The sequence below is a fragment of the Hermetia illucens genome, chromosome 3, assembly GCF_905115235.1.
Source record: "Hermetia illucens chromosome 3, iHerIll2.2.curated.20191125, whole genome shotgun sequence".
NCBI lineage: Eukaryota > Metazoa > Arthropoda > Insecta > Diptera > Stratiomyidae > Hermetia > Hermetia illucens.
Window position 1 is genome coordinate 33,744,035 of NC_051851.1, and position 23,919 is coordinate 33,767,953.

Genomic DNA, 23,919 nt, shown 5'->3' on the forward strand with positions numbered 1-23,919 from the left:
CGAAAATGAGTCCCATCTCAGTTTAAGTGTCTACATTTTGACTCCTTACTCGCGCACTTTGCTCAAAACTAATATCAGATTCGGAAAGTACTAATTGAGACATTCAATCGGATACCCCCATGATTATATTTTATGAAAAAAATGTTTACATGCCCCCAAATTTATGTCTCTCACTGTACGCGTAGGATTTCCCAGTTCCCATATGTCCACCAAATTTCGTTCGGATCGGTTTAGCTGTTTCAGAGAAACGTGCGTGTGACAGACAGACAGACAGACAGTGAATCGATTTTAATAAGGTTTTGTTTTACATAAAACCTTAAAAAGCGACCGCTGTAAACCGAGCAGTGAGGACAACGAGAGAGATCTATATTGATTTGGGAAAATCTGACACTAGCGTTCACAGGATAAGCCACGGCGATAAATGGCGAGAAGATGACAGTTTTCAATGTTGAATTTACTTATCCACCACTTCCGCAATCACTGCTATCATTTCAAGCAATTCAAAATATTGAAGTTGAAATGGCGATTAAACAAATGAAGACGAAAAAAGCAACAAGACCTGACCTGACCTGACCAATAGTGATCAGTTGAAGTATCTCGAATAAATTGCACCATCAAACTGAGGTTAGATATTATCTTCGATTATCTATATAACCTAAAATTGATAGACCAGTAGCTTACTCCAAACTTCAATTTTTATTTTTCAGTGTAGATATATATTTCGGGACCAACTTACCCCCTTCATCAGTCCAAAGCTAGCTGTCATTGTCAATTGTAGTTTGGAGTAAGCTATCAACCATCAAAATACTTCATCCATCAGCGCAACCTAGATAAAGTCAAATTCCACTGCTGCCATTTTTTTACCAACGCATCAACGAACGTCTGAAATCCAAGATCGTCAGTAATGTCGCCTGCCTTGACACCCTCTATGACTCTGAGTACTGATTGACTACAAAACAGATAAACTGCAGAAATTTTGCATTGGGTCGTAATGGCACCGTAATGGTGTAATGCATCATGGCCAGATCAAGGATCGGTTTGGCTAACACCCATTTTAAAGAAATTGTAGGAGAGGTGTCTTCGGTAGTATAAACATGTAATTCACGGTGCTCAGAATTCACTTGCTAAGATTTTGTTTGAGAATTGAAGGATTCTTAAGTCCATTATCCACTTAATGGCGAGCCAGACCAGTTGGAAAGCAACATAATTTTTCGGTTGTGGTGCACGAAATCCTCATCCTTTGGCAAGTACCTAAATTGCCAAAAATGTTACTTGCGGTTTCGTCCAGGGCAGAGGCCACTCATCAGACGCTCCCTCACCTCTTCCCTGGGAGCAGCGTAACTGAAGTGGTTACAAGTTGGCATTTGCTCCCTTATATTAATTCAGAGAGAGGAGGTATGTTGCTCTCCAACTGGTCCGGTCCACCATTAAGTGGAAGGCGGACTTTCCCTCGATTCTCAAACATACCCTTGACCGCATGACTTCTTTTACGGTTAATGGGCGAAATTGTTCATGTAAGTCTCCATTTAAATATCAGCGATTTGTGCTATTTTGTTGGATATATGAAATATGACAGTAACGTGCTCAGGTTTACAAGATGTCAACCAGAGGGCCAGTGGAGAGATAAGGGATGGGTTAATTTCCCCGGACCCCAACATTTTCTCAGGGATTAATTGTTCAAGTGTGGTGACGATTCGCACAATTTTAGCCCCACTTAATATTGCCTCATCTTTTTGGAAAATTGCACTTGACATAGAGTTCTCTTATAATTCTTTCAGCGAAGTTTATTCTGTTTGCACTCTGAGCACACTATCCAACTGCCAGACTACTCCTGAAAAGCACTTTTAAATTAAGCTCATGACTAAAAACAATATGATATCATCTGTTACCTTCGACAAATAATAGTGACAGATGGGAGTTGAAGATAATTTCCACTGAAGTACTTATACGTGTTTCCCACCAAAGTTGCTGCCCTTCCCCTATTTCAGGCGTTCAGGTGGTGCTGGAAAGTGTGAGCACCCTAATATGGTTTCCCACAATAAACGCGGGTATGCATATTCCGATCAAGTTTTCACCTTGCATCTGAAACTTTTAAGTGCGTCCTTGCTGTGCTGCTACGTCTCCTTTGCTGGATATTGATCCCGCAGAGTAATCACTAGACTAGAATTAAGAGGAGCGTCTGGTTAATTATCAATAGAAATACTCTAGACTTGTCGATGTTTCCATTATACCTATCTGCAATTTGCATAACATACGTGCAGCGTTCTACAATTATGCAGTTTTGGATAAGGCATTTGCAATTCACCCTTTCTATTACGTCTTCTGAATGATATAGGCGGATATTGGTTAAAATGTAGATTAAAGACGAAGGACTCTGGGGTGCAATGTGCATTTAACCATAACTTCGGTAAAATTGAAACAAGCCGATGAGGGAGAATGCCCTTCAGCTACGAATTGATGATAAATGAATTTCTCTTCGTTTTTGATTGCGGCGGAAACATTGAATACTGCAATTTCCTGTCTTAATTATTTTGGTTAAGATGCATATGATTTTAGGAAAGATGCAATTCCATAGAATGCTGGTCGTTAGGGGTTTAATTTGAAGAGCCTTGTGGGTAAGCATAACTAGTAGGGGTGCATAGATTCAATCGAATTTCGCTACAATAATACAATTCAAAATCAACGCAACAATTTCAAGTCTTATAAGTAGAATTTTCTGTAGAATAACAATTACTTAGTTTTGAATTTCTGATCATTTTCTAAATTCTCCTGATCAAGAAGAACAAACTCACGGAGGAATCCTTTCAGCTTAATAAAGAAATTAATATTTTATTATATTTATGAGAGGGAGCCAGAAATCATGTTAAATTCATTTTACCTCTTTAAGTTGTTGCAGCGGGCTGTTATCCAAATCAATCAATACATATGTATTGCGGGGTAAAAGTTTTTTTAAGCAAAAGAATCTGAAAATGATAGACCTACAGTCCTTTTTTGAGAATGGGTAAAAATTTTAAAAAAGTGTATTACTGATTAAAGGAAAGATTTGTCAAAAGGAAAACTTTTTAAAAAGTGGCCACGGTTTTAACTTAAAAAAAAAAAAAAATTCTCTTGAAAGGTAGTACCCGAGACCAATTGGAACCCAATATGCAAATCCTTGGCGAAAATTGATATTCCCGCCTATCTTGCGGATATGCTTGACGGTTATTGAACAGAAAGTACGGTCTGGTGTGACACCGATGACGGACCGAATGTCAAGTATGAGGATGTGCTTAATATTTCCTCTCCGGAGGAGACCAAGGTGGTGGGTTACGCGCATACATAGCGCTGGTCGTGGTCGCAAAACATGTTAAAGATAAATTATGCTCAGTCGAAGCAATGAGTGCTAGTAAGGGTTGGATAGAGAGTTCTGATCTGACACTTGAGGCAAAAAAAAGGAAGCGGTTTTCATTACAAAGCGCCGTAAAAGATATGATCTCCGCATTCAAAATGGAAATCATATCATCACTTCCAAGCCGGCCATCAAATAGTTGGGGTGGTAATATACGAGAGGCTTAGTTATAAACAAGAAGAGTTATGTTATCTGACACCCAACATTCCACACAAAATATAAACGACATTCGTCCCAGCAACATGTCTAGGGTATCGAGTTTCACTAGAGCAAACTGGTCTGCTTAACTTCAGAATTTAGATGATGGGAATAAATTCCTAATTCTTAAATCCTCAACCTTGCCTTTTTTACGTAACGCAACTTAAAACTGTTTTTTTAATTCTCGGGAAGTTTAATTATATTTTTTTAATGATAGATAACCAACTATCATTTAACTCAGTGTATGTATGCGACAAAACATCCACTGCAAGTATGTCCTTTGCAAGGATGATGTCGACCGTGGGAGCCATATCTTTACGTTGCTTATAGTCAGGGTGATGAGCTCAATCTTGCTCTATGCAGCCCCAATTTGGGGGAAGGCATTGCAGGTCCCAGCTAGCCATCATAAACTGAGTGCAGTCTACAGGAATGAGCCCTAAGCGTGTGCTCTGTCTTTAAGACTACCTCAGATCATGCAACTCGGAAATGATACCGATCGACATATTGGCAGATGAGATGACGAATATATACAATGCGAAGCCTATCGCTTCCTTATTGCAGACGAAGAACGTTGAGAATGCTCATGAGAGGCAAAGTTCATCCCTGTCATCAAAGAGTGATTGAAGAGATATAACACGGTGAGCTTAATTATAATTTTAGCCAGTTTCTAACGGGACATACAGGATATCGCCAGTATGGATGTAAACTGGATACCTCACCCGAACATCCATGCTGCGCTTGAGTCTCAGAAAACCCAGAGCGCGTATTCTTCCACTGGCCAAGATTTGTGGAAGAAAGGAAGAACCTAGAGGCGACTCTAGGAGAGGTGCTGGTTCCAGAAAATCTGGTGCCGAGCATGCTAGCACGTGTGGAGCAACCGCGAAAGGCAGGGGAGACTAGAACAGCGCGCTTACGTACGCCGCGTGTAGAAAAAAAGTGGCAAAGCTAAAGTGAGCCGACTCCGCCCTGTGATGTAATACCTTATGGTAGTTTCAGGGGTGTTGTGGGGAGACGGGGTAATTTGACTGGGTAAAAATTCCACAAGCTGATGTGTCCAGACCAGTGTTTTTAAAAGATTTCCACCTCCTTAAGAAAAAAACAAGTCGAGAAACCAAAAGCTAGACGCTTGAAATATCAAAAGTGTTGAGAGTTTCGTGCTGGAAGTTCCGAGTGCAGTTGGTTTAAAATTTGATTGACCTCTACCTCATATGCTTCACACGAGAAGTTCAATATTATTAGCAAATGAATTTAATCTACAACAGATACAAACAGGCTGGGAAACCCAAAGTTCGGGTATGAAAGGTTTTGTGTGAACATTTGTCCAATTAGTACCTAGCACGTACTGTAAATGGATATATAATCAAACCTAATTAATTCGAACTCAAAGGGACTAATGATAAACTTCGAGTTATTCAAATTTCAAATTACAGAAGTTGGGAGTAGGTATCTAAAAACAAGGAGCATATACATACGTACAACGTACTTCAAATAGTTTACGTTGGCATCAGCTTCGATAAAACGCGTCAAGCCTCGCGAGCGTTTTGTACTTCCTCAACCTGAAGGCACTGGTTCCTCTTCGGTTATGGTTTCCTCATTCAAAGACATATGCCTAATCTTCTCAAGTTGGCGTTCTATAATTTGAATGTCAGAACTAAAAACATCATCATCATCATCAACGGTGCAACAACCGGTATCCGGTCTAAGCCTGCCTTAATAAGAAACTCCAGACTACCCCGTTTTGCGCCGAGGTCCACCATTTCGATATCTCTAAAAGTTGTCTGGCGTCCTGGCCTACGCCATCGCTCCATCTCAGGCAGGTTCTGCCTTGTCTTGTATTTCTACCATAGATAGAGACTTTTCAGGCTGGATCATCCACATCCATACCGATTTGGCGACCCGCCCGCCGCAACCTGTTGAGCCGGATTTTATCGACAACCAGACGATCATAGATTTCGTCATTATGTACGCAGGGTCTGCCTCGTCTTCTTTTTCTACCATAGACATTGCCCTTATAGATTTTCCGGGCTGGGTCACCCTCACCCATACGAATTAGGTGACCCACCCCCCTTAACCTATTGAGCCGGATTTTATCCAAAACTTGACGGTCATGGTATCGCTCATAGATTTCGTCGTTATCTAGGCTACGGAATCGTCCGTCCTCATGTAGGGGGCCAAAACATCTTCGGAAGATTCTTCTCTCTAACGCGGCCAAGAGTTCGTAATTTTTATTGCTAAGAACCCTGGTCTCCGAGGAATACTGGCTATACTATCATAGGCAGCCTTAAAAACAATGAATAGATGATGCAACTGAGCTCTATATTTCAACAGTTTTTCCATCGCTAGCCGCACAGAGAAAATCTGATCTGTTGCTAATTTGCCTGGAGTGAAGCTTCTTCGGTATGGGAAAGCGATGTTCTGGGCTATCTGGCCTAGCAAGATAGCGGAGAATATCTTATATATGGTACTCAGCAACGTGACACCTCTATAATTTCTGCACTGCGTGATATCTCCGTTTTTATGTATAGGACAAATAATGCCTCGTTGCCAGTCGTCAGGCATATATTCACTGTCCCGCACCTTGGGCATAACTTGATGAACCGCTTAAAGTAATTGGTCGCCTCCGTATTGAACCAATTCGGCTGTAATTCCATTGGTTTCTGGCGACTTATGGGTTTTAAGCACGGACTTTTTCTTCTATACTTGGTGGTGGCAGTATTTGTCCATCGTCTTCAGTTGCCGGGACCTCCACCTCGTCAATGTTCTGGTTGTTCAGCAACTCATCAAAGTACTCAACCCATCGCTCCAATATGCCCATTCTTTCGGAAGTCAGATTTCCCTATTTGTTTCGGCAGGATGAGCTTCGAGGTGTATAAGGCTTCATCCTGCTGACTTGTTGATTAAACTTCCGTGCCTGGTGCTGTTCCTCCCTGTACTTTTCGAGCTCACAAACTTGTTGGTTCTCCCAGAATTTCTTTTTTCTGTCTGTGAAGTCGCTTGTATGCTCGCCGGAGCTCGTGATAAGTCTCTGCGCATGCCCGCGTTCTTTGAGAATGTAGCATTACTCGGTATGCGACACTCTTCTTTCCGTTACTAGCTTATTATTATTATTCTGTTAAGGGAAAGTCGCACCGCGTCCTTAAAGAACTATTGTGCCCCCGTTACTAGCTTACATTCATCGTCAAACCAGCCGTTCTGACTCTTATTTGCCGCTGAAGCCAAGTATGCTTGTGGCTGTATTTATGATAACGTTTTTTCAGGTGATTATAAACATCATTTGTTGATGCTTCATCTCCAGGATCTCTGTTGACTGCAGTTATTGTGGCATCCATTTCCCCCTTATAGGTGTTGCAGAAGGCTGTGTTGTGGATGGCATCAGTGTTAACTGTCACCTGATTATCAGAGCAGATTTTGGGCAGTGTTGTTATTCGAGCTCGGAGCACCATGCCAACGAGATAATGATCCGAGTCTATATTGGCCCCCCTATATGTTCTGACATTTACCGAGGCTGAGAGGTGGAGGCCTTCGATCAGCACGTGATGAATTTAGTTTAAAATGGTCCCGTCTGTAGAGACCCATGTAGGTTTGAGTACCGATTTCCGCTCAAACCAGGTACTTCCAAGAACCATTTAATAACTGCAACTTTACTTTATTTATCTCTTTCCCTGATTTCAGCATTTCATTGTTTTTTTTTTTTTTACGGAGGATAGTATATAATATGTTGCCTCAAACCCTCCCCTTTATCAAAGCGTGGGACCAGCATGTTATAACTCAAAATTAAACAAATCAGTGTTAAACATTACAGCACTGACTTCCCTGATACCTTCCGAAACATATTATATAAACATATATAAGATCTAGATCTTTAAATAATTTCATCACCGTATCTGTCCGAATAAAGTTGGTAATTCAATATTACTAAATTTAAGGAATTCATACTTTACAGGACGTGGGATGGAGAAGCAAGTTGATGACTACAAAGTTTAACAACAGGATAAGCTGTAACATCCATAAGGCAGAATACTAGAAAGTTTGGTGGAAATTATATTAAAATGAAAGCCTGAGTTATTACTATCAAATTGAAATGAGTAGTCGGACACACTAAAGACGAATATACACTATAAAAATATCTTTGCTAGCTCTGAGGTATTCTACACCAACTCTCGAATCTCCTTCGACCCTATAAACGGCACAATTTTTTGAAAAAAAAGACGGTTTCTGACGTTTCTGACTTATATTCTATTTTACTTAAGTTAGAGAAAGTTGAGTCAGATTTGTTATCAAGACGGATGATTATCACCGTAATTAGTGATTGATTGGACTGCAGTTTCGGGACCATCTCAAAAGTGTTCACAAACGTCCACCAAGATTTGAAGCAGTGGTATGAGAACTGTGAATCAGGTGCTCAATTACTTCGACCATCGCAATATCTAATCACTCTCAAGACCATTCGATATCAACAACGGTCTACGACAAGAGGATGCCCTATCATGCGCCCTCTTTAACCTGGCCCTCGAGAAAGTGATCCGTGATGCTGATGTAAATGCAAGAGGTACGATCCTCTTTAAGTCCACCCAATTACTGGCCTACGCTGACGATATCGAGATCATGGGAAGAACTACCCGAGACGTACAAACTGCCTTAATCCAGATCGAGCAGGCGGCAATTGAGGCGAGATCTTGGGCTGCACATCAATGAAGACAAGACAGAATATATGGTGGAAACGTCAGCATCGAAAACCAACCAACCAACAACATAAAACCGCACTGGTCAAACCGGAAGAATAAGGATAGGAGAATGCAATTTTGAGACCGTTGATAAGTTCCCCTATCTAGGGTCGAAAATCACAACCGATAACAGTTACGACGATGAAATCCGCGCACGGTTGTTGTCAGCCAACAAAGCCTATTTCAGCTTACAAAAACTGTTCCGCTCGAAACGTCACACCATAGTGTCAAAGCTCTTACTGTACAAGACACTGATCTTGCCAGTCCTCATGTATTCCCCGGGAACTTGGATTCTTAGCAAGAAGAATTGCGAACTCTTGGCCGCGTTAGAGAGAAGAATCCTCTGAAGAATTTTTGGCTCCCTACATGAGGATGGACGATTCCGTAGCCTGCATAACGACGAAATCTATGAGCGATACCATGACCGTCGGGTTGTGGATAAAATCTGGCTCAATAGGTTACGGTGGGCGGGTAACTTAATCCGTATGGATGAGGATGATCCCACCCGGAAAGTCTATAAGGGCAATATCTATGGTAGAAAAAGAAGACGAGGCAGACCCTGCCTAAGATGGAGCGATGGCGTAGGTCAGGACACCAGACAGCTTTTAGGGATATCGAATTGGTGGACCTCTGCGCAAAACCGGGATGTCTGGAGTTCCTTATTAAGGCAGGCCTAGACCGGATACCGATTGTTGCGCCGTTGATGATGATGGTTGCAATATCATCACATCATCAGGAAGTGGAAGTATTTTCTCGCTCTCCAACTCTCCATCTTGGATGAGGAATGTATCTCATACCGAACGAAGTATCCCAAAAATCACATTCTTTAGAAAATTAGTTTCTGGAACAAATTTTGCTGTAATTTCCATTATCTTTATTAATACCTATAACAAACTTGAAGATTTTTTTTTGATCGCCCAGCTTAACTTTTTAACCAAAAACGATCTACTATTTTTCTTGATATCGATATCCATTTATGCATTTTCTCTTCACTTGTATTGAATCTAGAGGCAAATTTTCCTATCAGAAATCGAGCTCCAACCGATGGAAAACGTAGAAAGCAAAGCAAAGCCTGTAAACCCAGCACAATTTCTACAGTAAGGACAACTTTCATAAAATACCCAATCAACAATACGATGGCAATGAGGACGCTCGTACGTGTTGATAGCACATGCCAGTTAGATGAAAATGCACAGCATAATTGCAAAACTATGGCATGAAAACAGCTCAAAACTGGTCCTGTAAGTTCCGGCATTGCCTGCATGTACTGATTAGAAGTATTTGAGGCTCAAATATTCCACTTATGATTTGTGATCCTATTGAGTAGGCCAACAGCAAGGACTATAGTGTCTGAGCGACACTCGTTCGATTCTGGAGTAATTGAAGAGCCCTGCTCCTATTGTTTATTAGACGATTATAATAGATGGGTCAGCAATTGATGATGCCTTTCAGATATTCTATAGATTGCACTTCTGATGTCCAGTACGAGTGTCCCTGGCTTACAGATGCTTCCATTTCATGACAGATTATGGCCAGCTCTCTATTTAGCATGACAAGTGCGCAAACTTGCATATCGAATTATTCGCATCTCGTTCTCATAATCATCTAAAAGAATGTTGAACCTCAGAATTCCGTCAAAAGTCGGCACTATCGCCTACATTTCACAGTCCTCATTTACAATTTCTGTGGCCTGACTTTCGCTAGATAATAATGTGTTCCAGGGTAGCTGGTATTTCTTTTTCATCTACTCCGCGGTCCCGTCTCTCACATAAAGTTAGTAAAATGATGAGTAGCTATCATTTTTCTGTAAGGAGCTTACTGTAATATTAAATCAAATTGATAGCTCCAATGAATAACACATGAGAAAAAGAGGCTTTAGCAAAATACTTCCATATCGTAACAATTGCCATTTATCACAGAACAGAAGAAAAGAGTAAAGTTATAGCCGGTGAGGTGGTGCACGAACGTCTGCGTCCTCGCATCCACACCGGAAAGGTGTGAAAACGTGCGAATGGGGAGGCTTTTATGTCCCGGCAGAGAGCCGACTCGGTTCCGTTCTGAATCCTTTTAGAATTTTCACGGACTTTCTTCTTTCCTGCTTTCATCTCGCCTTTGAATCCGATGACTGTCTAAGTTAGGCAAGTTTCTTACGTGAAATCGGCAGGCATGATACACAAAGCTGGCAGATTTATTGGCATATTTGAAGTTACATATTTATAGCCCAATTCATAACACAGATTTTTCTTCCTTTTTCCTTCACAACGTAGGTAAATCAGTGAAGCGAAACGGTTACAATGAGGTTCACTTCTTACCTTTCCTAACATGCGTAACATTCACATAAATTTTGCGGTAGGTGATGTTGCCAGATAGTCAAGTAGAAGGAAGCTGGAAGGCGTAATATATAAAGGGATTGGGTTTTATGTCGAATTGGCATAAAGGTATTGAAAATCATTCATCCTTGCTGTGTTTATTGAATTCGTTGTGAAAACAAATAATAAACAAATTGCTTAAGTGGATAGATGAAGGCGAGTTTGGCTTTATACCACAACGTTTCGGTGTTTAACGCATAAATTTTCCAGCATTTTTATTACCCAGAAGAAACAAATAACATTAAGGAAATTAATAGGTTTATTTGTTGTATAATAAAAGGAAGGGTGGACTGGGCCGTTATGTATGTTTATGTTCCATATAATATTTATATAGTGGCATGAAATCCGTTGTGGTAATTGTTATAAAGTCAAATAACCCTTTTTTGAGAAACGGCTTGATTACCTACTCTGTTGAGATTTATAGTTCCATAGTAATGACTGCAGGGTAAGCCAAAAACATTTAAAGCTATAAGCGGATTGCAAGGGGTAATGTGTTTATCATGGTCAACCCTTAGTAGCCGGATCTTCTTCAAAATTTCAAAAGAGTTTAAAGCAGTCTAAAAACCAAAACAATGCATTCGACGTGGTATGAACGGCGAAGAAACGGTGTTATCCTGATCATCATCTATGAAGATGATTGATAGTGGATCTATCCAAGAAAAGCATCTCATCTCTCTCTTGACTCTGCTCTAGCTTCCACGCACGCAGTAACTTGGTTAACTCGGATCGGATATTAAACCCCATTGGTAGAGACGAAAATAAAAGGAAGGAAAGGAGTTTTTGGCCCTCCGCGGTTGGGAGTTAGCGACAAATTATCCTCTCCGTAAGAAACCTTATATTTTCGACCCTAAAAACACAGCCCCGGATAAGATTAGAAGAATGGCGACGACCTCAATGAAAAAAAAAGTGAAATATTTTGTTGGATCTGAAATATTTTGACACCAATGTAACAGGCGCGTTTAAAGAACTCCTTCAGGTAAAGGCAATCCAAGGCACAAAATATCTTGGATGCACGACAAATACCACACGATCGACAGGTATACAGGTTTCAGCAGACCTATCAATTACTTCTGAGCAGTCCATCCGCCGACTCTTGAAATGAAAACTCAATAAAAATACCGGCAAAACAGATGGCACGATCAGGAACCACTGCGAGTGTCCTGCTAGCTGTATACGAGTCCGGGCAAGCTTTTAGTCACAGTTCGTGTATTGTGCGCAAGGATCCAACCTGTGGGGATAGTGACGAATGTTCAAGCGTTATCGCATGTTCAAGAGCTATCGAGAGCCCTCGTTCAGCCCCCAGTAGTAGCTCCGAAATGAAGCCTAACGTCTCCGGGGAAGAAGAAGGGGTCGTTGAGGCGACAGGTCCACGACCTCACAAGAACACTCAAGAAGATTACGAGCCGCTATGAATGGCTCGAATCCCTTTCGGGACTCTCTTACCCAGTTCAGTCGGGACCGCGGTCACTTGTAGACGTGACACTTCGGAGCTGACAAGTGTGGAAACATTGCCCGATTCTCCAGTTTTTGGAGCCGAATTAGGTCGACAGTAAGTACCCACCGAAATTGAATTCTACCGACGGACGAATAACTTCTTTTTTATTTTCTCCCCAAGTGAAATCTCATCCCCAGGATGTCTAAATGGATCATCGTTAAACAGAAGAAGCGCTCTACCGCGCCACCTGAAGCAGACTCCCCGGAGGATATCGACTCCGTGGAAAAAAAGAGGAGGAACCTGCAACGAACGCAACAGACAGACCAGAACAACCCGGAAGTAAGAATGCAATTCATGTTGGCCCCCATCCAACGCCAGAACCTTACGATCCTGCAGCTGCGAAAGCAGATCGAGCAGAAGGAGAGTGCACAGATTGCTCTATCAACTGTTCGTCCGGACTGCGACGAACCGTGCACTTCTAAAACCGCGGCTTCGAATGCCACCACTGTTAGTGCCGCTACCGCCAACACCGGCACGACGAATCCAGCATCGTCATCCTCATTCATCAACAGGAAAGTAAGAATACCTCCCATCATACTATGCTAAAGTGAAGCGGAGCTTCCCGCCATAATCTCGGAGCACCTCGAGTCGCTCGAGAATAAGTACATACTTAACAAAGTTGTGCCAAGCCCGAAATTCTCGTGAACTCAATCAGTGACTTCAATGAGGCCAGAGATTATTTAGCTAGAAAGGAGAAGAGCTTCTTCGCCTACACTCCCAAAAGCCTGAATCTGGTTAACATGGTTATCCGCGGCTTGCATAGGGTCCACCCAAGAACCGACGACATGACTGCCATCGCACAGGCTGGCTTATCTGAGGCCACTGACGTTAGGGAATACGCGACGAGACGCTCCTTATGAGAAAATCCATCGCTCGATCTCTGGCTAGTCACCTTTCAGCCAGGCTTCAACACGGCAAAGCTCGCCCGAATCAAAACTCTCCTGAACACGCTCGTTAAATTCAAGCCTGTTCGTAACAAGAGAGTAACGTAGTGTATGAACTGCCAGCGAATCGCTCCGGTCAATTGTAGCATGCCCTATAGGTGTGTGAAGTGCATCACTTCACACGCGCCATGCAAATGCCGTAAAACATAGAAGGAAAACCTCGCCTGTGGTACGTCTGAACACCCGGAAAATTGCAGGAAATGTTCCGCCTTAGATTTCAAGAAAGACACCAAAAAGAACCCATTATCGAAAGTAAGCCCAGGCGTTTCATATGCGCAGGCTACCCACGGCAACTTGTCAAGAAAAAAATCTATAGACTCCTGCTCACACACCACCCTCAAATGTATATGAGGTTATTAGCAACAAGACACAGAAACTCATTAAGTGCAGCCTGACGGAACTCAGTCACCAGCTTAAAACCTTTCTTCCAGCCGTGTCCAGTTCCAAGGATATCTGGAAACAAAGGCTTCAAATGATTGCTTTGTGGCGTCAATCTTCAAAGGTGGAACCCTCATTAGTAGTCTACTGACGTCTCCTGATAGAGAATTTATTGCCTGTCCTTACTCTGGTAAGTCCAGCGCTTAGACATTAAGAACTTTTACCGGTAAGAGATTTTATTGATCTTTTTCTTTTTTCTTCAGTCTATGTATTTATACGGACTTAGTATAGTAAAACCCTTGTTTTCATTGGTTTATGACTTAGATAAGTTTTAGTGCGTTAAATCTTCCATCCTGTCTATCTTATAATAATAACCTTTTGTGTTTTTCCTCTGGTGGTTTAAGTTTTGACCAAATAAAGTTTTTTTATCGACAAATTGCGATTTTTCGGGTCTCCCTGATGGCGGACAGCCGGAAAGAGTGGCTCGATCCTTTGCAAATGATCTCCAACTACGAACAACTAGAACTACTTTCGAAGGAGAACCCCGGTTCCCGAGAGGAATCAAGGAGAACGCACAGTCGTTCAAAGTAACCCGCAATCCGCTCCAAGCAACGAACCCACAGTCGTTGAAGAATGCACAGCCTAGCCCCTCCATCAATCCAGTTCACCCACTCTGAAGATGCAAACACTGCTTTCCATCACCCCAATCAGCGCCCAACTAATCCTGCCACAACCACATGTATTACAAACAAACTAATCTCAGCTATTCCAAACAACTTATCCCAGGGTGAATATAAATCGGCAAAAACATTACTTAAAGAAGGGTTAATTCTTTTTTTAGGTAAACAAACCTCAGGCCGGTGAATCTAGTCCTCCGTGGATTTGATTTTGCAAACTCCCCTCAGGAGATCCTAGACGAAATTTATCTTCTATAATACCAGTTAGCGGGCCAACTAATGTCCTCACATGTGAGACGAACACATCCCGTCGAAATGCAAAAACTTTGCACCTCTTGCTCATTGCCTTTTCCCGCAAATTCTAGCAGTCCTCGCTCTCAAAAGCTAGAGCAGTATTTCACTGTATGGTGGAATTCGAAGGGGCCCGATTCCATGAGATTGCAGACTCTCTCAAACATTTCCTGCCCTCAAACCTCAGTTTCAATCACTATCCTATGCATCCAAAGCTAGGAATGTTACTACCCCCCGCCCCCCACATGCTTTCAATCTAAAGTCAGAGATCCAGGCCCACTCCATCACGTCTCTCAACTTGCGCTTAACTCAGCTCTTTTCCCCCCACCTACAGCACACTCTACTCTACAATGAATAAGCGCCTAACATTACTCTCCTTCCTCTATCAAGTCTTCCCGGACAATGTCGACTAAAACCTTTCTACTAAATGTCAAGTCAGCAGACAGAAACGTTACTAATTATCAATTTTCCCTCTACTCATAAACCTGATTTCCTCTTCCTTAACGAAACCAAACTTAATCCGAACAACAATATTCCTACCGCCGCCTGCTTCCTTGATATTCAGGGGGCCTTATATGGAGGCGACCAATTACACCCAGCGGTTCATCAACTTATTTTCAAGGTGTTGGACAGCATATCACTGCCTGACGACTAGCATACATAAAAAGAGAGATATCACACAGTGCAGCAATTATAGAGATATCGCGGTTCTGATCTATAAGACATTCCCCGCTATCTTGTTAGGTCGGATAGCCCCATATTCCCAGCACATAATTGGCCCATACCGAAGAAGCTTCAGATAAAAGCAGCAGGATCACTCTCAAGACCATTCGACATCAACAACGGTCTACGACAAGGGGATGCCTATCATGCGTCCTCTTTAACCTGGTCCTCGAGAAAGTGATCCGTATGCTGAGATAATACAAGAGGTACGATCCTCTTTAAGTCCACCGAACTACTGGCCTATGCTGACGATATCGACATCATGGAAAAACCACCCCAGACATACAAATTGCCTTCATCCAGATCGAGCAGGCGGCACGAGATCCTAGGCTGCACATCAATGAAGGCAAAACAAAATATATGGTGGCAACGTCAGCACCAAAAACCATAAATAAAAATAAATAAAGTCAATAAAGATAGGAGACTACAACTTTGAGACCATTGATAATTTCTCCTATCTAGGGTCAAAAATCACAACCGATAACAGCTATGACGACCTCTACTGTGCAAGACAATGATCTTGCCAGTCCTCATGCATTCCTCGGAGACTTAGATTCTTAGCAAGAAAAATTGCGAATTCTTGGCCGCGTTCAAGAGAAGAATCCTCCGAAGTATTTTTTGCCCCCTACATAAGGAAGGACGATTCCGAAACCTACATAATAGCGAAATCTATGAGCGATATCACGATCGTCTGGTTGTGGATAAAATCCGGCTTAACAGGTTGCGGTGAGCGAGTCACTTAATCCGTATGGATGAGGATGATCCAGCCCGGAAAGTCTATAAGAGCAATATCTATGGTAGAAAAAGAAGACCAAGCAGTCCCTACCTGAGATAGAGCGATGGCGTAGGTTAGGACGCCAGACATCTTTTGGGTATATCGAATTGGTGGACCTCGTTGCAAAACCGGGATGTCTGGAGTTCCTTACTGAGTTGCTGCGAGAGATTATTAGCATGGTTTTTCCACAAGCTCCATGTTACCGATACCTGCCCACTTTTCAGGTAAACCCCGATTAAGTTCGTCAAATAACCACACAAAAAGTTGCCGAGGCGGCGAAAAAGATTGCGGAGAAAAGCAACGCAAAATATTTGAGACTTTATCCAAACTCTGGTATGCATTGTTATTGAATTTCTCCTGGATAGACTGCTGGGCTGTGATTTTTACGATGGAGCCAAAACGTTTCAAACAATCTAATGTAAAGCGCAATTCTGGCGTTACAGTTCTTCAAAGCGGCAACTATTTTTGGTTCTGCAAATGACATTGTAGTGACTACTGTGACACAAGGTATGATTGATATCAGTGTTTGGCCCAATTAGCACTTTGTTATGCTGTTTAAGGCCATTAACTCTTAAGACGGTGACTAGTCCGCGGCTTCTCTCATTCTTGCTCTTCTGCACTACACCATGAGCCTGGAAGAGGCTGCCACAAATTACAAAACTCTAATGGCCGCCTGACTGTTGGTAAGACTTGCTTTCTCCTATCTAGGGTCGAAAATCACAACCGATAACAGCTACGATGATGAAATCGGCGCACGGTTGTAGTCAGCCAACAGAACCTCTTTCAGCTTACAAAAACTGTTCCACTCGAAACGTCTCACCATAGGGTCAAAGCTCTTACTGAACAAGACTATGATCTTGCCAGTCCTCATGTATTCCCCGGGAACTTGGGTTCTTAGGAAGAAGAATTGCGAACTCTTGGCCGCGTTCGAGACAAGAATCCTCGGAAGAATTTTTAGCCCCCTACATGAGGATGGACGATTCCGTAGCCTACACAATGACGAAATCTATGAGTGATACCATGACTGTGTAGTTGTGGATAAAATCCGGGTCAATAGGTTACGGTGGACGGGTCACTTAATCCGTGTGGATGAGGATGATCCCACCCGGAAAGTCTATAAGGGAAATATATATGGTAGAAAAAGAAGACGAGGCAGTCCCTGCCTAAGATGGAGCAATGGCGTAGACCAGGACGCCAGACAGCTTTCAGGGATATCGAATTGGTGGACCTCGGCCCAAAACCGGGATGTCTGTAGTTCCTTATTAAGGCAGACCTAGACCGGATACCGGTTGTTGCACCGATGATGATGATGATGATGATGGTGATTCTATTCTGTAGGAGCAAAACAGATGGGACGGTTTAATTATCACAAATGTTTCAAAGTGGATCCACTCCAAGTCCTACGGAAGCATGGGGAATATCGCGCATCCCACTATCAGTTTGGCATGTTACTTTTAAAGGGTCGAAATTTGATGCGCACAGGGCGAAGGTGGAAGCTGACGTCAAGGTGCCATGTCACTCGAGAATATCGTGGATTACATGTCAGGGGCAATTTAACCAGCGGACGATAAATTAATGAAAGCGATCCACAATATGCTGAGCAAGTGATAGGAAAGGAAAAGGTGCTAAATGACAACACAAGCCGAAGTTCGTTACTGACATAACATAAAAGTCTCAGATAATCATATGGCAGAAGTCACCAGTAGGCTTCGAAACCCTCCACTTTCCAACAACTAAAAAGAGAGAAACTTTCAAACTTATTCTGACAAAATATGAGATGAATCGGAGCAAAACTAAAGAAGATACAGCGGTTTAAGCCACCACGCGTTGACTCAGCGGTGACTTATGTTTCGAACGGCAAAAAGCTCGAGCTGATAATGCATTGGATTCGTTCAACACACGTATAATGCTTCTCCCAAGGATGTTTTGGATGTTATCAAGCCTATCTATAATGATTTGAGCAAAGATGCCTTCCTGAAGCGTTTCGGACGTTCTATGCAGAACAACAATGAGAGTTCGAACCAACATATTTGGGAAATATCATCAAAGAACTTGAGTGGAACCTCTGTCATGGCTGAGATATGCAGTTTATTTGGCAGCCTGTGTCTTAAATGAAGGTCCTTTGCTTCAAGCAAGAGGAGCAGGGAGCTGAAAACCCCACTAAAGAAGGCAGGATTCATTGTAGACAGAAGCGAAGATATGCTATAGACATCATGCATGACAGCAGCATCCTTTGGAGACCTAGCATTGAGGATTCAGTGTGAACTAAGTTCGTAAAACCCGCCTATGAACGTTTTATTCCAAATTTTTTAGTGTTCGAAACTTCAAAGCGTGTTTCCCACAACTCACGTTTTCAAAGTCGTTGCTCCTGATAACTCCAAAATTACTGCATCGATCCTTTTGAAATTTTGAGCACTATTTCTGAACATAATTTGCGAGGTAAAGAGTCTTTTTTCAAATCTGTTTATAGTAAATTAGCCAAATTTTTTAATATATCTTCATGAAAATTTTACATAATATTCTCCGAATCTCATATCTTCATGCCCCATTGGTTTTCATAAATAGATTTTAACCGTATCATCAAAAGAATTTCACAAAATTTGTGCCTTTTTGGCTGCTCTTTTAACGTAATTAAAAAGTGGTATTATTTCAATCTTATAAGGTTTGATCATTGGAATAAGTAAAAATCCCCAAAGAGAAGACATTTCTATGAGTCCTAGCGTTTTCAAGCCCCCCCCCCCCCTAAATTAGAATAAAATGAATCGAAGGTTTGGAAAATTCTGTTTTACACTGTTCAACCAGAAAATTTTCCAGCGTGTTTACTGCTTTTAGCGTGGACATCAAACTACCCCTATATTTTAATAACAATGTGAGTTGCGAGCTCAAGTATTTATATTGTAACCTTTCAGATAAAGGACACAACAACAATGAATATATGCTGCAACTTATGTAGTATATTGGGTAAGTGTATTATTGAATTCCTAAAACAAACTAAAACGCCAGGTCTATTGTTGCCGATATTTTTCGTACATATTAATATCCACCATCAATCCAGGGAAGCAACTCTAGGGAACCTCAGCACATCCGCAAAACACCCCAAAAATTATTTCCGGTTTAGAAAGTATAATCACTTTCACTTCACACACTGCACATCTCACGAATACAACAATGATAAATTATATCCTTGGATAACGCGCACAGTAAGAATTCTCAATTTGAAATTAATTGGACCGTTACTACTTTTCCCGCGCGAATTCCCAACCCATGCTTCCGCGACAGATCACTTCGATTACCCCCGGAATGGGTGATAGCCGTCAAATAACGCACATTAACACTATTACGGACACTAATCTAAAACCTGGTTTTCCCATGTATCCTTACACGAGGACTGACATAAATCAAACTTGGAGACAGCTTGATTGCACACCGCACAGCAAAAAAAGTTGAGAAAAATGCCGAGAAGTCATGTATGATGGCGCAGCAGAGGGGGTGGTTAGAAAATAAAACACACTAAAAAAGTAGAAAAATAAAAAAAAACCTTGCACCCGTTCACCCAACTCCCCATGATATCATCATTATATGCATTTTACAAACACATCAACACATGCAGGGCATATGTCGCCGGGAAGATAAGCAGCCTAAATAACCGCACACAAAAATCGACATGAAGATACACAGGCAGGGTGAGAGATACATTGCAGTCGGCTGTGGTACGTGGGAGAAAAGGACGATACCCAGGGAGCGGAAAGCTGTCTCTAACCCGTAACTTGGGCTCCATCTGCCTCCACAAGTACTGCCTATCTACCTAGGCTCAGTAGATTATCGCATTTACCCGGCCTCCGCGTTTTTGTGTCCCTTACATTATAAGGCTTGCATCACATTTGCTGGCTTTCCTCGTTCATACCATGCGGGGTTGCCTTCGCCAATTAACTGCAACCCGTTAGAAAAGCAATTTTGTCTTAGCTTTTCGAGGATTTTCCCGCAACTACCTCACTAAATAGAGTTGAAAGTACGGGAGCACATTCACTCAATAGTTAATCGGACCAGAGTGGAGTATCCTTGCGAATAGATACCACTGAAAGAGGATTGGAAAATTGGTAACACCTTCAAAGAGCCACGTCTGCAGTGTCAACCCTCTCCTTGGTTGCTACTGTGGTAGTGAATATGGCTCAAGAAAGTGCATGCATTGCATTTTTTTATTGCACACCCTTCCATTATTCCATGTAACATCCTACTTGTGTGCCTCGTCCTTAATAGACATCGTCTCCGCCGCCGATTTGTTTGTTATTGGTGGAGTTCTGTCTGAAATTGATACTTGGACGCACAATGCCTGGCGGGAAATTGATACCGATCGGTTCAGAATATTGTAAATGCACTGAAATGTCGAAAAGGATTATATTTTTTGATGTTCTGCACAAATGCTGTCCAAAGGAAAGGTGAAAGCTCCCACAATCGGTGTGAGTTTATTCGAATGGCTTCATATCCTATTCGCAGAACTTCCTATTGTTGTCAGCTATTGTGTAACAAGACAGAAAGGAGTAGTAATAATAGGAGAGTGTCTAGGAACATACGCGTCTTGTATCTTTGCTATCAGATACAGAATTTTTAACTTTTATGTCTTTTCGAAATTTCAACAGTTAATAGCAAGCAAATGGCAAGCTGCATAAAAGATTGTCGGAGGAACTGCATTTTCAGTCTGGACAAGGAGCATGCTGTTTTCCCTCCCGTTCAAGCCGGATCTCAGTCCTCTCAACATTGTTCTGTACGATGCAAAATAGCTACATAAAAATTGAATAGTGTCATAATTTTCAAAAGTGCCCGAAGCTCGGAATATAATATGATTTCATGACAGGTTCAAACGTGCACAGAGGGATTAAATTCCACATATGTCATATAAATGTAGAGACACTCCTAGCACCGTAGGAGTTTGAGAATAATGACGAAGGTTGGTATCATCAAAATAACTAAACTATTACTGGTTAAAAATTATCATACGTTACGAAAAGGAAGTTTCAGAAACACATAGAGCCACCAGACTGCATACAAGCTTCATCAGCAGAGAGGTTAATAAACTGAAATAGAACTTAGTTGGCAATGTACATGCACAAACAGTTTGAGAAAAATCTACAGCTAAAATCAATATTGCTATCATTATGGAGGAAAATTGAGAGCAAATGGCGAATATAACCCTTTCTCCATAAACTAGATACTACTTTAGGAGGCAGTGATGAACAAAGGTTCACAAACAAATTTTGGGCAGTTGTGTACTAAATTCCACATGGTCTGTCCACGATTTAGGCCCTGTACCACGGATTGCGGGTCGTCAAATCTTAAAGCTATCCCTAAGCTTGGCAATAAAGACTAGATATAATCGACGGACTAAAAAGTTATAGACCGCTTTTCAACCTAATGCCAACCATCGTATCAGAGTCGGACTGCATAGGTCATGTTGACCACCTTTCTCGGTAATCTCACCACGATAGGTGTAACTCCATATCGATAGCTTATATCCTCATTTCGAACGTAAACCCAGCTTTAGCTGAAACTAATTCAATTTAACATTTTCGTTTCTACTTCCGCGAGACGGCATCCATTGTCTTTGGTGGCGAGTTAACACTTGGAAACAGGGGGGACGACAAGACCAACGACATGTCGTTCAGTTCGGTTGTTAAAAATTGTCTTATTATATTTAGATTCAGTTACAGACCATGTCCAGGATAAGCTTTTTTGTGAGACACTTGGAAAACATCATTTGCATAGAAACAATCTCCAAGATACTGGAAGTTAATTGCCGCCGTGACCCGTGTAACAGTGGCTATGATAAAATCAAATAGAAGGGTCAAGAGGCCACATTCTTTATGAACACCGATAGGAACTCGAAGCAATTTTGATATGCCAGCCACATTTCAACCTTTGATCTCTGGATGGCTTTTAGGTACTTTCACCCAGTGTATAAGTTCACCTGCTACTAACTATTGTCGTATGACATACCAGATGAGTTTTTGTGCACACAGGCACAGCATTGCCCCCATATTTCATGAAGTTTCTCCATGATTAATGAAATAGCGTATATTACATCAGTAGTTTCGCAAATCTTCACAAATGGCTTAGTTCAGAGTAATTTGAATGATATTGTGAAAGCAGATGTCAAAAATATACTCGAATATGGTTGCCATTTACCCCTTGGTGGGGTAATCGCGTCAATCACACCCACACGCCATCGCCAGTTCTTACAATGCCTTCTGATTCTCAGGTAGAAGACAGGAAGTTGTTCTAAAATGTAGAAAAAGCTGGGAAGTCCAAGAGCTATGCGCAGGGGATATACGGAGGTCCACTGCATGGCATAAAGGACTTGTTAGCACTGATGAAGGGAACTAGTGGTTCCCGAAATATCGGTATTTGCAAAAATAAATATATCTAAACCAGCGAAAAAGAAAAAACAAATTTTTTATTATTTCAAATTGCTTTGATAGTGTTTATTTTCAGCCCAACTCTATTTGCCTTTCTTTCCAAATTCAGAGCCATTAGGCCAAAATTCAAGACTCGGTAAGAGAGCGAACAGATGTCATCACTGCAGCCGAGGTGTTTGAGGAGAGAAGTCAACATCCATTCAACTCTTTCCCGCCCTCTGAACAAGACAGCGTGAAGATCGCCGTCAATAACAAGAAGAAATAGTATCGGTGACGACATGCAACGCAGGCGAACTGCGCCTTTGACATTTTACGCCGGTGCACTGACATTTTGCTCCATGTAACTCCGATAATAGCTTTTAGTTTCTCCGAAATGCCCCCTTTGGCAAAGAGTACTCAAGATACACTCCCTGTTTATTCTATCGAAAGCTTTCTCGAAATCGACGACGAGCAGGTGATGCGAAAATCTAAACTCCGTACACTGTTCGAAAATAATCCGTGGGGTCCTCATGTAGTCAATGCAGGAATTTCCAAGTCAAAGTGATACCGTTAAAAACCATGGTGATATGCTCCATTTCTTTAGTTGCTCATCGTTGTGGATGCTAAGTCGACCGTTAACGTCCTTCACAGGGCCATCAAAAGATATACGGGTTGCGGTATCATCATCAACTGCGTAACAACCGGTATCCGGTCTAAGCCTGCCTTAATAATGAATTCCAGACACGCCGGTTTTGTGCCGATGTCCACCAATTCGATATTCCTAAAAGCTGGCTGGCATGCTGACCTACGCCATCACTCCATCTCAGGCTGCCTTCTTGACCTGCCTCGTCTACTTTTTCTACCATAGATATTGCCCTTATAGACTGTCCGGACTGGATCATCCTCATCCATATGGATTCAGTGACCCGCCCACCGCAACCTGTTGAGGCGTATTTTATCCACAACCAGACAGTTGTGGTATCACTGGTAAATTTCGTCGTTATGTAGACTACGCTATCATCCATCATTATGTAGGGGGCCAAAAATTCTTCGCAGGATTCTTCTTTCGAACGCGGTCAAGAGTCAGCAATTTTTCTTGCTAAGAGACCAAGTCTCCGAGTGATACATAAGGACTGGCAAGATCATAATCTTGTACAGGAAGAGCTTTGACTCTATTGTCAGACGTTTCGAGCGAAATAGCTTTTATAAGCTGAAATAGGCTTTGTTCGCAGCCAACAACCGTGCAGGGATTTCATCGTCGTAGCTGTTATCGGTTGTGATTTTCGACCCTAGATAGAGGAAATTTTCGACGGTCTCAAAGTTGTATTCTCCTATCTTTATTCTTCCCGTTTGACCAGTTCAGTTTGATCTTGTTGGTTGGTTAGTTTTCAGTGCTGACGTTGTCACCATATATTTCGTCTTACCTTCATTGATATGCAGCCCAAGATCTCGCGCCGCCTGCTCGCTACGGATGAAGGCAGACTGTACATCTGGGGTTGTTTTTCTCATGATGTCAATATCATCAGCATAGGCCAGTAGTTGGGTGGACTTTAGGAGGGTGGCGCCTC

At 42.0% G+C, this 23,919-nt stretch overlaps 1 protein-coding gene across 1 annotated transcript in view; it reads right to left on the bottom strand.

Annotated features, from left to right (window-relative positions):
• LOC119652413 overlaps positions 1-19,324 on the bottom strand; it is an 83,867-nt gene extending 64,543 nt beyond the window's left edge. The window contains exon 1 of the mRNA XM_038056530.1: positions 18,993-19,324. The gene's annotated coding sequence lies outside the window, so the exon portion shown is untranslated. The remainder of the gene's footprint in view (positions 1-18,992) is intronic.
• Between the last annotated feature and the right edge of the window lie 4,595 nt (positions 19,325-23,919).